Source organism: Paramisgurnus dabryanus, chromosome 3 (assembly GCF_030506205.2).
Source record: "Paramisgurnus dabryanus chromosome 3, PD_genome_1.1, whole genome shotgun sequence".
Lineage (NCBI taxonomy): Eukaryota > Metazoa > Chordata > Actinopteri > Cypriniformes > Cobitidae > Paramisgurnus > Paramisgurnus dabryanus.
Window position 1 is genome coordinate 571,440 of NC_133339.1, and position 16,576 is coordinate 588,015.

General features: G+C 41.5%; 1 protein-coding gene across 1 annotated transcript in view; it reads left to right on the top strand.

The window, feature by feature from the left end:
• The window catches only part of LOC135769179 (leukocyte immunoglobulin-like receptor subfamily A member 3), a 199,657-nt gene that overhangs the window by 134,086 nt on the left and 48,995 nt on the right, over positions 1-16,576 (top strand). The gene's annotated exons all lie outside the window — the stretch shown is intronic.

A 16,576-nucleotide genomic window follows, 5' to 3' on the forward strand; every position in this document is an offset into this window, starting at 1 on the left:
CTGTTATAGTTGCCAGCAAAGGACCCAGGTATGACTTTTTGTCAATATCGCACACCCCTAGGCTGCGTAAACGCGCAAATGTAAGCTATTATTAGAGTAATAAGTTATTTTACACTTTTATGCGCATGCCCAGTTACATGATTGGTCATGTTTCATGCGTTTATGGTGGTGTATAGTGTGGATGAAGATTCTTTTTAAAATGCCAGTATAAACGAGGATCGTTTTCATTTTAAAATGCCGTTTTAAAACGCAAATGCTCTAATGTAAACATGGCCTGAGTCTTCAGCAGAGAATAGTGCTGGACAGCGCACAGCAGGCGTCCGAGTCTTATGCAGGATTATGCGCAGGGCGCACTGCAGCTGGACAGCGCTAGATGTAGTCGGCGCTCAGCGAATCCGCAGACAGAGTGTAAATAGAGACTAGGCGGGGAACACACCACTCGGGAGAGACTGACAGCGGGGCGAGGAATCTGAAGGGATAAGGCAGCAGAGAGCACGGAAAATAATCCAGACACAAACTACACACAGTTACTCGACACGACAGGACTAGAACTAGCCAGGCTAGCGGGCACGAACATACAAAGACGAACTTGCAAAGAACAGAGGAAACGAGGGGAATTTAAATCAAACCGGATGGGCAATTAATATGGATCAGGTGTGGGACGCCGGTGAGAAGAGTCGGAGATAATGAGGTCACCAGGTGGAAGGCGCGCACGTGTGGAGCTGTCAAAACATAAACACAACACAACACATGGTGAAACAAAGACAAAGCGGCCAATAAGACCGAATTCATGACAGGACTCCCCCCCCACGACCGCCACTGGGCGGTCCATGAGGAGGCTCACCCCGTCGCCGGCGGAGATCCTCTATCAGCCCAGGGCCCAGGATGTCCCGGGCCGGTACCCAACACCTCTCCTTCGGACCATATCCTTCCCAGTCAACGAGATATTGAAATCCCCTACCCCGGCGACGCATATCCAGTAACGACTTAACCGAATACACAGGGGCACCATCTATAAGCTGAGGGGTGGGAGGGGTGGGGGCAGAGGGAACAGGGTTAAGGTGGGAAAAATACACAGGCTTCAGTTTAGACACATGAAAAACTGGATGAACCCGACCGAGTGCTGGGGGCAATCTGAGCCTGACCGTCACGGGATTAATGACCTTAACAATGCTGTATGGCCCAAGGAATCGTGGAGCCAACTTGCGAGAAGGCTCACGGAGAGGTAAATCCTTGGACGAAAGCCATACTTTCTGCCCACAGATAAAACGGGGCGCAGTTCTACGGTGACGGTCGGCCGCGGCTTTGGTTCGTCTGGAAATCTGACGTAATGTAAATCTAGCTTTCCTCCAGGTGCGTCTGCAACGACGGACAAAAGCCAGCGCAGACGGAACCACCGCATCGGGTTCCTGTGATGGGAATAAAGGGGGCTGAAACCCCATGGACGCCTCAAAAGGGGACATGTTAAGGGAAGAAACAGGGAGAGAATTATGGGCGTATTCAACCCAGGGTAACTGTTGGCACCAGGAGCTCGGATATTGCGATGTCAGACAGCGGAGAGCTCTACCTAAATCTTGGTTAGCCCGTTCACATTGCCCGTTGGTCTGAGGATGATACCCTGAAGACAAGCTAGCTGTGGAGCCTATTTGTCTACAGAATTCTTGCCAGAAACGAGAAATAAACTGAGGACCCCTATCTGAAACAACGTCTGTGGGCAGACCATGTGAGCGAAAGACGTGTTCGATCATAACCTGGGCAGTTTCCTTGGCAGTGGGCAATTTGGGCAAAGGGACAAAGTGAGCCGCCTTGGAGAAGCGGTCGACAATGGTCAAAACTACAGTGTTTCCCTTAGAACTAGGCAAATTGGTTACAAAATCGATGGCGATATGTGACCAAGGACGAGAGGGAATGGGTAGTGGTTTAAGCAGACCAATAGGGGCTTGATGAGAGGCCTTATTACGGGCACAAACCTGACAGGCTAACACAAACTGTCTGACATCGGGGCCCATAGAGGGCCACCAAAAACGCTGACGTATGGTAGCCAACGTTCTCCGAACCCCCGGATGGCAAACAAACTTGGACTCGTGACCCCACCGGATGACCTCGGAGCGAAGCGTATTCGGAACCCACAATCGACCCGCTGGGCACCCTTCTGGCACTTCACCCTCCCGGCCGGCCCGTCTCACTCGTTGTTCTATTCCCCAGCGCAAGGCACCCACCACCCGCCCCTCCGGGAGGATGGTTTCGTCCCCAGCGGAACCGGGGCTTTCGAACAAACGAGAGAGAGCATTGGGCTTAGTATTCTTGGAACCGGGCCGGTACGAGAGGGTGAAGTTAAATCTGTCAAAGAAGAGCGCCCAACGAGCCTGACGAGAAGATAACCTCCTGGCTGAACGGATGTATTCGAGGTTCTTATGATCCGTCCAGACCAGGAAGGGCTCCGAGGTCCCCTCTAACCAGTGACGCCACTCACCCAAAGCCAGTTTGACCGCCAGCAGCTCCCGATTGCCTATGTCATAATTTCGCTCTGCTGGGTTTAACCGATGGGAGAAAAAGGCACAGGGATGCACCTTGCCATCCTTAGCAGACCGCTGAGACAAAACGGCGCCTACCCCGACATCCGAAGCATCCACCTCCACAATAAATTGAGCAGCCGGATCTGGAATAGAGAGAACAGGAGCAGAGATAAACCGGGACTTTAAAATATCAAAGGCCTCCTGAGCACTGGAATTCCAGACAAACCTCTCCTTAGTGGAAGTGAGAGCAGTAAGAGGTTGAGCAATCTGACCATAATTTCTGATAAATCGCCGGTAAAAATTGGCGAAACCCAGAAATCTTAATAAATCCTTACGGGAGTCGGGGACTGGCCATTCGGCCACCGCTTTGATCTTAGCAGGGTCGGGACGGATCTCACCGGGGGCAACAACAAAACCCAGGAACGAAACTGACTTACGATGGAATTCGCACTTCTCCGCCTTGACATACAACTTATTTTCTAACAGCTGGCGTAAGACTCGGCGAACATGCTGAGTGTGTTCCTGCATAGAGGGAGAAAAGATGAGAATATCATCTATGTACACAAAGACAAACTTGTTAACCATGTCTCTCAGCACATCATTAACCAGAGTCTGGAAGACAGAGGGGGCGTTACAAAGGCCGAACGGCAGAACGCAGTACTCAAAGTGTCCGGTAGGGGTGTTAAAGGCTGTCTTCCATTCATCTCCCTCTCTTATTCGCACCAGATGATAGGTGTTGCGTAAATCTAGCTTAGTAAAGAACTGCGCCCCCTGCAGGAGCTCAAACGCAGTAGACATTAAGGGAAGGGGGTACCTATTCTTAACCGTAATGTCATTTAAGCCCCTATAATCAATACAAGGGCGCAGGGAGCCGTCCTTCTTGCCAACAAAGAAAAACCCCGCCCCTGCGGGCGAGGTGGAGGGACGAATGAGACCGGCACGCAGGGCATCATTAATATACTGGTCCATAGCCTCTCTCTCAGGACCCGATAACGAATAAAGTCTACCCTTAGGCGGAGAAGTGCCGGGGAGGAGATCAATAGCGCAATCATATGGCCGGTGAGGAGGCAGGGAGGTGGCCCGGGCTTTACTAAACACCTGAGCGATATCCGCATACTCCGCCGGGACCCCGGTCAAATCGACCGCCGGAACCTGAGGAAGAGAAAGAACAGAACCAGAAACAGCAGAACCAAGACATGACACATGACAAGACTGGGACCAAGACAAGATAATACTATGCTGCCAATCAACGTGAGGATTGTGTTGCGCTAACCATCCATGCCCTAAAATAATAGGGGATAGAGACGCATGAAGGACGTGCAACACAATCTCCTCACGATGATTACCAGACACAGAGAGACTCACAGGAGAAGTGCAATGTGTAATCCGCGCCATCTGCTGCCCCTTGAGGGACCAGACATCCAAAGGGGATTGGAGAGGAACAACCGGAACACCCCAGGCGCGCGCCAGCGCTTCATCAATGAAGTTGCCCTCCGCACCAGAATCGAGAAGGGCAGTGGACGGATGATCACGCCCAGCGAAGGACAAAATGACGGGGAGTTGGGTACTGGTAACAGGGGAGAGTTTTGAAGAAGTGCCCACCAGGACTCCCGTACTCACTGATGGGCAGCGGCTTTTAACGGGCAGACCCTTGCAAAATGCCCGGGCTTCCCGCAATACAAGCACAGGGCCTTCTGTATACGCCTCTCTCTCTCTCTCTGTGACAGGCGCAAACGCCCCAGCTGCATGGGTTCAGGCTCGGCTGATGGCAAAGGTGAAGAAGGGGAAGTGGTGGTCTCCTCCGTAAACACTCGCTGACGAATGGAGCGTCGCTGATTACGAAGCAGTCTCCGAGCCTCAATCCGGAGAGCGAGATCAATGATGGCGTCAAGTGACGGAGGAAGGTCATGAAGAGCGATCTCGTCCTGAAGATCGTCGGACAACCCCTCTACAAACTGGGCTCGGAGAGCCGCTTCATTCCAGTGGCAGGCAGCCGCTAAAGTCTTAAACTCAATTGCATAATCAGTAACTGTGAGTCTGCCCTGGACAAGATGTGCCAAGCGAGCTGCAGCGGCGTCCCCGCGCACCGATCGGTCGAAGAGCTTCTCCATCTCCTCCCTAAACTCATCAAAAGACCGACAGCAAGGGTCGCTGGCATCCCACACGGCCGTAGCCCACTCGCGCGCCTTGCCAACCAGAAGGGTGATTACATACGCAACCCGGGTGCGTTCAGAGGCATAGCGGCGGGGCTGGAGGGCAAAAACCAGAGAGCATTGTGAGAGGAAAGCCCGGCAGGAGGCGGGATCGCCATTATATGGAGGTGGAGCTGTGACGTGAGGTTCCGTCTGCAACGGCTGACTGGGCTGGGTGGCATCATGACTGACCTGGTCAAGCCGAGAGGAAAGGTCATTCAGACGGGTTGATAAACCCTCAACCTCTTGAGAAGTGGTGGTGAGGCGAGCCGAGTGTTGTCCTAACCATGAACCCTGCTGGGCGAGTGCTGACCGGAGAGCATCAACCTCCGCGGGATCCATCTTGGCAAGTTCGTCCTGTCAGGAACCACAAAAGTCAGGAATCCCAATGCAGAGGTTTTTTAATGAGAAACACAATGTCAGGTATGTATAGGAGATAACACTCTATGTCTTCATGTAAAATGTAAATGTGAAAGGCAAAACACTCTGTGACGTCAGGAACAGGCAAGCACTCGCGGTGGGAAACCCAGCAGGGCTGTAGGACCTCCACCTTCCGTCCACACTCGAAACAACCCGACACAGGGCAGAGAGAGTTCCAGGCGGGGCACAGCAGGAGAGAGAGAGAGAGGCGGACTGAGTCTTCAGCAGAGAATAGTGCTGGACAGCGCACAGCAGGCGTCCGAGTCTTATGCAGGATTATGCGCAGGGCGCACTGCAGCTGGACAGCGCTAGATGTAGTCGGCGCTCAGCGAATCCGCAGACAGAGTGTAAATAGAGACTAGGCGGGGAACACACCACTCGGGAGAGACTGACAGCGGGGCGAGGAATCTGAAGGGATAAGGCAGCAGAGAGCACGGAAAATAATCCAGACACAAACTACACATAGTTACTCGACACGACAGGACTAGAACTAGCCAGGCTAGCGGGCACGAACATACAAAGACGAACTTGCAAAGAACAGAGGAAACGAGGGGAATTTAAATCAAACCGGATGGGCAATTAATATGGATCAGGTGTGGGACGCCGGTGAGAAGAGTCGGAGATAATGAGGTCACCAGGTGGAAGGCGCGCACGTGTGGAGCTGTCAAAACATAAACACAACACAACACATGGTGAAACAAAGACAAAGCGGCCAATAAGACCGAATTCATGACAATGCTCTTTGCATTTTGTTGTAATGAGTTAAAACTCATTTTTTGCCCGTGATCCCAGAGAAGATTGTTAGTGTCCTGCAGACAATAATTGTTCACCACACAAGTAGGGCTTCTTACTTACAGTACAATGTGCTTATACCTCAGGCCTCTCTTCAACTGATCCTCACCCTGAAACTATTCATAAAACTCTGTTTATCTATCAACACCTAACACTACACTGTATTCTGTAGAAATGACAGTATTACTGTCAGCTGTTTGCCAGTAACTTACTATAGATTTAAATGTATGTTATTTACTGGCAATAGTTTGTTCAAAATTAAATGAACATTAAACATGAACAAGTCTTTAAATTTACAGAATAAAACTTTAAAATAACAGCCTCATGCAAAGCATTCTGGGAACCAAAATAAGAAGGAAACAACAGAAAAAGGTTGATGAGGATTATGGTTCCCAAAATGCTTAGTTTTAATTCTGTAAAGATAAAGACTTGTTCATGTTTAATGTTCATTTAACTTTGAACAAACTGTTGCCAGTAAATAACATACATTTAAATCTACATAAGTGACTGGCAAACAGCTGCATAACTACAGCTAATGTTTTTATGTGATAATAAACCAGTGGTTTAAAATCTCTCATACTCCAGGGTTTAACATGATGCTCTATAAAGCACACACAATTTGCCATCAAAAATGTTTTGAGTAACATGTCATGTAATAATCACTGGTCAAGAATATGTGTAACATATATCATTTTACACAATCCTTCCTTGTACTACTCTAAATTCAAAAATGCAGATGCTTTCCACCCATTATGCTCTCAGTGACCCCATTTTTTCTTCGAAGAACAACCAGTGGTGGACGAATTACACAAATCGTGTACTTGAGTAAAAGTAAAGATACCCAGGGTAAAATATTACTCAAGTAAAAGTAGAAGTACTTGCTTAAAATTTTTACTTGAGTAAAAGTACAAAAGTATCTGCTTCAAAATGTACTTGAGTACAAAAGTACTGTCATTTATTATGGCCGTATCATTTTTGTCACAAAACTCAAATTATGTGAAATAACTCTCTTGGCTAAGGACATTAATAAATCAGACACTGATGTCTATTAAAATTATCATAAGCCTAAAACCTTAAAAACAAAAAATTTCCTTTAGCATCAAATGAAATAACAGGATTTGAGAGCAGTAAGTCTCATTTCAAGATTTATTTGTTAAATAATTTAACAGTTTAAGTGTAATAAAAACTAGACTTAAGCACAGGTTCACAATAGTTTTCAAAACATTAAATACATAACGTTATCTAGAAATCAGTCTCCCTTTCTTTGACAAATAAAACAAGCCTTACAGAATATAATTTCAGAAACGTTTCATGTGCTTTAGCATGTCATATGTATATTGTAATACATAATTAAATGTTTTTATATATTTTGGAAGCAAAACTTTTGAAAATATTAATAACAATCTCAGTTAATAGGGAGCACTCCAATCCACCTGCCTGTTTAAGCATCATACACTGCATGGCTAGTCAAAATGTCATTTATATTTTACAACAGTGTTGATAGTGATTCATTGTCATTTCAAAATAACAGAGCACTGAGCTTCAAATACAATGAGTTTAAGTGAAACAGCTAACTATATGGCTAAAAATAGCTTCAGCCTGCATAGCTTAAAGTTAATTCATGATAACGTCGTATATATTTTAGCAACACAATTAACAGTTTTCTGCAAGCTACTGTTAAGATTGCTCATTTAAAAATATAACCAGAATAAAAATGGCTTACCTCTACGCATTTCCTTAGATTTGAAAGAGTATTCTTTTAAAACGAAATAGCACAGTTTCAAGGCAGGCAGAGAAGACACGAAGGACTCGTTCTTTTATTCAAGGACTTAAAAAAACGTGCGTAAATAAGGCCATTGTTGTTGTGACGGGTCAGTTATCTCCTCCGTTGTTTTTGAATGCAGTTTCATTCTCCAAACGATGCATTGGCTGGCTGCTGCACTCGCGTGACTCGCGTAGCCTACGTGAAACAGTGCGGCAACCAAAACAAGTTCAAAACGAAGCGCATGCTGTACCCTGATTGGTGGTTTGACGCATCACGTGTGCATCTTACAGTAGTTTTTTTGTGCAGCTTTAGTTTGCCTAGTTACGTTTTTTATCCACTGATAAATAAAAAGGAACGACCGATTTTTTAAAATGTAGTGGAGTAAAAAGTAAGATATTTGACTTTAAAATGTAGTAAAGTAAAAGTAAAAGTCTCCCAAAATAAAAGTACTTGAGTAAAGTACAGATACGCGAAAAAACTACTTAAGTACAGTAACGAATTACATTTACTTCGTTACTGTCCACCACTGAGAACAACAGTTCATCTGCAGGGGTAAAGCTGTGCTGTTTGAGTTTGAGTTTGAGTTTGTTTATTCAGGACAATGTGCAGTTACATTAAAAAGATGGCTGCACCAGATTTAGCATAAAGCTACTTTCCATCTGTAGTCCTACACAGTTAAAATTACATCACACAATTAAAAATACCTAACAAAACACTAAGTATAGAAAATATTCATATAACAAGAACAATCAATACAATAAAATGCTGTTGACCACAAGCATCCAATACATAAATATAAAAAGTACAGTAATTTAAGTACAATAATTTAAAATACTAATTAGTGAGAGCAGGACTGGTGCTCTAAAAGCCAGTCTTTAACTGCCCTTGAAAAACTATAAAAATCTGCATTGTTTTTTATAGTGTCCGGAAGACCATTCCATTCCTTAGCGGCTTTATACGAAAAGGCTGATTGAGAGAAAACCGACTTTCTTTTTGAAACATCACAATCACCTCTAGATACAGACCTCAAAGTTCTATTTGTTAATTCCGAGCGTCTCTGTACAAATGTTTTTAATGGTGGTGGGGCAGCATCATTAAGAATTTTATGAACCAAACGGATATCAGAATACCTAATCAAGTTGTCAAAGCTCAATATACTATATTTTTTAAGTATATTACAATGATGGTACCGTCGCTGCTTTTTATCTAAGATTTTTAAAGCCTGATTATGTAATGATCTAAGGGGATTTAAAACGGTCTGTTTGGCTTGAGACCATGATGACATACAGTATAGTATATGCGATATAATCATTGCATTAAAATACGATTTTGCTGCTTCCAAAGATAAGGAGCTTCTAATGTGCTGGAAATTAGCAATATTAACTTTCAAAACACGACAAACCTTTTTAACATAGTTTTTAAAATTTAGTACAGAGTCCAAGATCACCCCTAGGTATTTAACCTCTTCCACATTTTGGATCATATAACCATCAACATAAATATTTGGAAGAACACTTTGAATTCTTTTGTTTGTGAAATACATTGTGACCGTCTTCTCTGTATTCAACGTAAGGCAGGACTTGTTCATCCACTCTTTTGCTTTATTCATTGCCGCTGATAGTTTAGCTGCAACAGAATTAACATTGGAACCATGTGTATATAAAACAGTGTCATCAGCGTACATCAAGACATTAACCTCCTCACAGATAGAAGGTAAGTCATTGATGTACAAACTGAAGAGCAATGGTCCAAGAATCGATCCCTGGGGTACCCCTGTAATACAGGATCTAAGCGGTGATGTTTTATCATTTATTCTTACACACTGGTAACGATCTGCCAAATAGGATTTAAGCCAACTGATAGTGTTTGTGGCAAAATTAAAATTCCCTAATTTTGTTAGCAGCACTGAGTGGTTAACAGTGTCAAATGCCTTACGTAAATCCAGAAAAACGGCCCCAACAACTCCTCCCTTGTCCAGACTGGATTTGATCACCTCGAGGAAATAACAACAAGCTGTATCTGTGGAGTGTTTGGCTCGAAAGCCAAATTGCATGGGATGTAACATATTCCCTTTGTTGAGGTGCTCAATCAATTGTTCAGCAACAATTTTTTCAATAACTTTAGAAACTACAGGAAGTATACTAATGGGTCTATAATTTTTAATGTCCTTGATGTTTCCTGATTTAAAAATAGGTGTAACAATTGCAGTCTTACAAGATGAAGGAAATACACACTCTCTAAACGATTGATTAATTATATGTGCAATTGGTTTTACAAAGACCTCTTTATATTTTTTTAACAGCAACGAGTCAAGTCCCCATGAGTCTTTTGCTCTAGAAGTATTGAGTGACGTAATAACTTTGTTGACTTTACCTTCATTTACACATTCAAAATGTAGTGCTTTCACAAGGTTAAATTGTGATCCTCCTAAGGGACCATCAATCATATCCCCAGCAATGGTAGTAGGTAATGTTAAAAGCTGCTCCGATGGTTTACTTAGCTCCACAATTGATGTGACGAAGTAGTCATTAAACATATTTGCAACCATTAAGCTATCCTTTACAGTAACTTGCATTTCAGATGCAGGTATTTCATTGTTATCAAAATTTATATTAAGTTCGATAGGTCCCTTTTTAATCTGCTCTTTCCCCGAAATATTATCAATACACTTCCATATAATTTTACTATTCCCTTTAGCCTGGTTGATTGTATCTAAAAAGAAATCTGCTTTAGCTTTTCTGAGCTGTCCTGTGACTTTATTTCTCAAACTTTTATAGATCAACTGGTCAGTCCCCAACCTTGACTTTAGATACTTTTTTAAGGCAGCATCTCTGTCTTTCATTAAGAGCCATAACCGCTCACTGAGCCATGGTAGTGTTTTTTTACTTTTAAATTTTCGCGGTTCCCTTTTTGTATATTTAGATAAAATTTGTGTAACTGCATCTTTAAGAATACTACAGGCCTGCTCGCAGTCCTGACCACTAACTAGACCATTTTGGACAGTAGTTTTTATTTCAGTATCTAAAAGCTCCATATCATGCTTAGGAATAAGTGATATATAGGTTTTTTCTCTAGATTGATTTCTATAACGGGTCTTTGAAAGTTTCCTAGAGACCAGTGTTAAGTTATGATCCGATAAACCGGTAATTAAATTATAGATTTTATTGACACGATCAGACTTATTAGTAAATATCAGATCTAGTAGTGTTTTAGTGGATTTAGTTATCCTAGTTGGATTCTTTATCATTTGAGTTAAATTAAACTGTTTGGCAAGGTGCCTTAACCTATTGGAACGTGTTTTATCTAACCAATTTAAATTAAAATCACCCAAAAAGATAGTTTCCTTATTGTTACAGACTTTGAATACATCTCTTAACATATCAAAAAATATATCCTTCTCATTAGGCGGTCTATATAATACTACAACATTAAAAGACATTTCAGGTGATAGAGAGATCGTAACTCCTACACATTCCAAATCATTCTCTGGAAAAACCATCTGCTGGCATCGGATATTCTTATTGACATATATAAGCACACCCCCTCCCTTTTTATGTGTTCTGTCTCTTCTAAATAAATTATAATTTTGCATAGTATAAGCACCTACAGGGGTATGTTTTGTCAACCATGTTTCGGTAAGCCCTAGATAATCCAAATTTGAATCATATAATAATTTTTCCAATTGTTCTGTTTTAGATGGGAGACTTCTGATATTAATATGACCACCAAAAATCCCCTTTGGTTTAACTTCAGGGTCCCATAAAATTTTCGCATGGTTAACAGTTTGTAAGAGTTTAGTTTGCAATTGTCTATTTGATACCTTAATTGTTCTAGATTTCGGTGATGGAAGTTTTGTTACCAGCCCCGTCGCTAGTCTAATAGTCCCCGCTGCTGGTTGTGGTCGTAGCTCCGGTTCTCGACCGCTGCCCGCTGTAGGAGGTATAATTTCAGATGTTAACTTATCGCCAGCTATTGGTGATCGAAGTTCAGATGCCAACTCAGTGCCCGTCGCTGGAGGCCGAAACTCCGATGCCAACCAAACGCCGGCTGTAGGAGTTTGCAGTTCAAGTGCGAGCCCGCAGCCTGCCGGCTGATAATCCGAGGTCTACACCCCACCAGTTGAAGGTATTCGTTGTTCAAGCACCAGCCCACGGTCCGCTGCTGGATATGAAAACTCCACTGCTAATCCGCCTCCAACCGCAGATGAAAGCGGCTCCAATCCCAGCCCGAGGCCCACTGCAGGTGGGTATAGCTTCATAGCTAACCCGTGTCCCACTGTAGAGGAATGAGGCTCCAGTGCCATCCCGTATGCCGCTGTAGGTCGACATAGCTCCAAATTCAGTCCATTGACTACTGCAGGTTGGGGTTGCTCCAGTGGTATCCCGGAACACGCTACAGGTTGAAGTGGATTCGAGGCTAATCCGAGCCACATAGCTGGTGGCGTTAGCGTGATTGAAGCTAGCCTTACGGGCTCTGCCACAAACCCCTGCGGTCCGGGATTTAATTCAACATCCCCTGCCAGCAAAATCATAACTACAAAGTGCAATAATGCAGTCCGGATATTCCGCGTCTCATTTTCTCTCCTGTGTGTTTCATATACTCGTGGATGCCCTTCATCCAAAAACTTAGAGTACAGAAGATAGTTGATAGATAGCGGTGCTCTCCTCACTGCCAGTCAACATCTTAGGCAGCTAACATTATGAGTTTACACTTCTAGCATAGGATTATGCTTAAATCAGCTACACTTCTTATGAAAAATATATTTATGTTTTATTTTCACCTGTTATTTTTTTGTCCACTCAAGTTGCTGCTTTTAAAATGTACCCCCAAATAAAAAAACTTCATGTGATCATTTTAAAATAAGACAATATATATTAATGTAGTTGCTGTATGAAAGGATTTAATCCATAAACTAATTTATGGGTTTGTTTATTGCAGCAGTATTATAATTTTCAATCAGTAGTACATTTTTCATACATTTTTATTACAAATTATTAAATGCTTTCTCTTTAACTTTGATCGACTTGATCTACGCTCAACCTCTAGGGCTGCTCAAGAATAGAGTGCACGCGCAATTATCTGGACTAGGGAAATCTGGATCAAATTAGTTGGATTGCGTAAACTTCATTTACCTTTTTTTAAAACCGCTTTAACCTCCCCTCATTTGTAAGGTTAATTCAAGTCGAGTTTGTAATCTTGTTAAAAAACTTTCCCAACTCCTATTGATTTTATATTGACAGATATTCCCCAACCAACTCTGACTGTGCAGCAACAGACGTCTGTGTTCATTGGAGACACAGTTACTTTGACCTGTGAGATTGATCAGTCCACTGGATGGGAGTTTGTCTTTACCAGACCTCCACACAATCCATACCCTGAATACTATGAACCTACAGGAGCTAAAACTAAAACAATCAGATCTGTGGGAGTCTCTGATGGAGGAGAGTACAAGTGCAAAGCCAGAAGAAGAGAAAACCATCAGATTTACACACAATACAGTAAACCAATAACAGTGACAGTACAGGGTAAGTATTTATACTCACATACTGTAAAACACTTTGTGCTGAGAAAAAAAAATATCATTTAATAAGTGGTGATTACAATTATAGAGAATACAAGTTTTAATGTATTGGAATAAATGGGGCAATTTGTATAAAAATGATTATGAAAATGCACACAAACATTTATCTTGATCAGTTTTTCATGTTTTAAATAGTGCAGAATTTTAATGGTAGCAGTGAATCCCTCAATATTTTGATTGTAAATACATTTATTGTATATAGAGAGTTCAGATGCAAATCATGCTAAGTAAATCTGGTATGACTTTGTGTTAATTAGCATTTTTTTATCAGACTCTTAATGGATTCTGCCTAAAAAAACTGTATTTCTGACTGGCCTGAGGCTGTGATTAAGTGGAATTGATGCAAAGGTTTTGATGAACGTATACACTAATGATTTACCATTAAAAGTCTTTTCACTGCTCACAATGATTTTATATTGACAGATATAACACCAATTCTGACTGTGGGGCCAAAGACGTCTGTGTTCATTGGAGACACATTTACTTTGACCTGTAAGATTGATCAGTCCACTGGATGGGAGTTTATCTTTACCAGACCTCCACACAATCCATACCCTGAATACTATGAACCTACAGGAGCTAAAACTAAAACAATCACAGCTGTGCAAGTCTTTGATGGAGGAGAGTACAAGTGCAGAGGCAGAAGAAGAGAAAACCATCAGATTTACACACAATACAGTAAACCAATAACAGTGACAGTACAGGGTAAGTATTTATACTCACATACTGTAAAACACTTTGTGCTGAGAAAAAAAAAATATATCATTTAATAAGTGGTGATTACAATTATAGAGGATACCAGTTTTAATGTATTGGAATAAATGGGGCAATTTGTATAAAAATTATGAAAATGCACACAAATATTTATCTTGATCAGTTTTTCATGTTTAAAATAGTGCAGAATTGTAATGGTAGCAGTGAATCCCTCAATATTTTGATTGTAAATACATTTATTGTATATAGAGAGTTCAGATGCAAATCATGCTAAGTAAATCTGGCATGACTTTGTGTTAATTAACATTTTTAATCAGACTCTTAATGGATTCTGCCTAAAAAAACTGTATTTCTGACTGGCCTGAGGCTGTGATTAAGTTGATTTGATGCAAAGGTTTTAATGAACATATACACTAATGATTTACCATTAAAAGTCTTTTCACTGCTCACAATGATTTTGTATTGACAGATATAACACCAATTCTGACTGTGGGGCCACAGACGTCTGTGTTCATTGGAGACACATTTACTTTGACCTGTAAGATTGATCAGTCCACTGGATGGGAGTTTATCTTTACCAGACCTCCACACAATCGATACCCTGAATACTATGAACCTACAGGAGCTAAAACTAAAACAATCACAGCTGTGCGAGTCTCTGATGGAGGAGAGTACAAGTGCAGAGGCAGAAGAAAAGAAAACCCTCAGATTTACACACAATATAGTAAACCAATAACAGTGACAGTGCAGAGTAAGTATTTATACTCACATAATACACTTTGTTCTGAGAAAAAAATATATTTTATATATCATTGAATAAGCGGTGATTACAATTATAGAGAATACAAGTTTTAATGTATTGGAATAAATGGGGCAATTTGTATTAAATGATTATGAAAATGCCCACAAACATTTATCTTGTTCAGGTTTTCATGTTTTAGTGCATAATTTTAAAGGTAGCAGTGAATCCCTCAATATTTTGATTGTAAATACATTTAATGTATTTAAAGAGTTCAGGTGCAAACTCCGCTAAATGCATCTAGCATGATTGTTTTTAATTATCATTTTTAATCAGACTCTTAATGAATTCTGTAAAACAATGCTATTTCTGACTGGCCTGTGGCCATGATTAAGTGTATTTGACGCAAAAGTATTTGATGAAGGTATACACTAATGATTTACCATTTAAGTCTTTTCACTGCTTATCAATTGACAGATAAACCAACTCTGACTGTGCAGCCACAGACGCCTGTGTTCATTGGAGACACAGTTACTCTGACGTGTGAGATTCACCGGTCCACTGGATGGGAGTTTTTCTTTGCCAAACATCCATACACTGCAAACCATAAAGACTATAAACATACAGGAACTAAAACAATCACATCTGTGAAAGTCTCTGATGGAGGACAGTACTGGTGCAGAGCCAGAAGAAGAGAAAACCCTCAGGTTTACACACAATACAGTAAACCAATAACAGTGACAGTACAGAGTAAGTATTTATACTCACATAATACACTTTGTTCTGAGAAAACAATTAACATTAAATCATTTGAATAAGTGGTGCTTACAGTTATAGGGAATAATAAAATATTGCATTGGATTAAATGGTGTAATTTGTATAAAAATAATTATGAAAATGCACACAAACATTTATCTAGATCAGTTTAAATAGTGCAGAATTGTAATGGTAGCAGTGAATCCCTCAATATTTTGATTGTAAATACATTTAATATATTTAAAGAGTTCAGGTGCAAAACCTGCTGAGTGCATCTAGCATGACTTTTTAAATTGACATTTTTAATCAGACTCTTAATGGATTCTTTAAAAAAAATGCTGTTTCTGACTGGCCTGAGGCTGTGATTTAGTGGATTTGAGGCAAAGGTTTTGATGAACATATACACTTATGATTTACCATTTAAAGTCTTTTCACAACTCACAATGATTTTATATTGACAGATGTAAAGGCAATTCTGACTGTGCAGCCACAGACGTCTGTGTTCAGTGGAGACTCAGTTACTCTGACCTGTGAAGTGAAGCAGTCCAGTGGATGGGAGTTTATCTTCATAAACCCTTCAAACACTGAATCCACTGAAACTACAGGAACTAAAACAATCACATCTGTGCAAGTCTCTGATGGAGGAGAGTACAAGTGCAGAGCTGGAAGAGGAAACCCTCAGGTTTACACACAATACAGTAACTCAATAACAGTGACAGTACAGGGTAAGTATACTCACATAATACACTTTGTTCTCATATAACAATGAACAAGTGGCAATGACAGTTTGTAATATGATACATCATAAACAATATCTGATATTATTTACAGTGTGAATTGTTTTTTGTTGTACAGATAGACCAACACCTGAAGTGTTTGTTGACCCTGCTGATCTTGTATACAGAGGAGAAACTGTCAATCTCAGATGTGTCATCAATGGAGGAGGAGTCAGGAGCTGGCAGCACAGCTGGCATAAAGATTCAATCATCCAGCAGAATAAACTTCAGTATTACACAATCAGATCTGTGACGGAGTCTGACGCAGGTAAATACACCTGTAGAGGAACAGAGATCAGTGGATCACGATACTCACACATCAGTA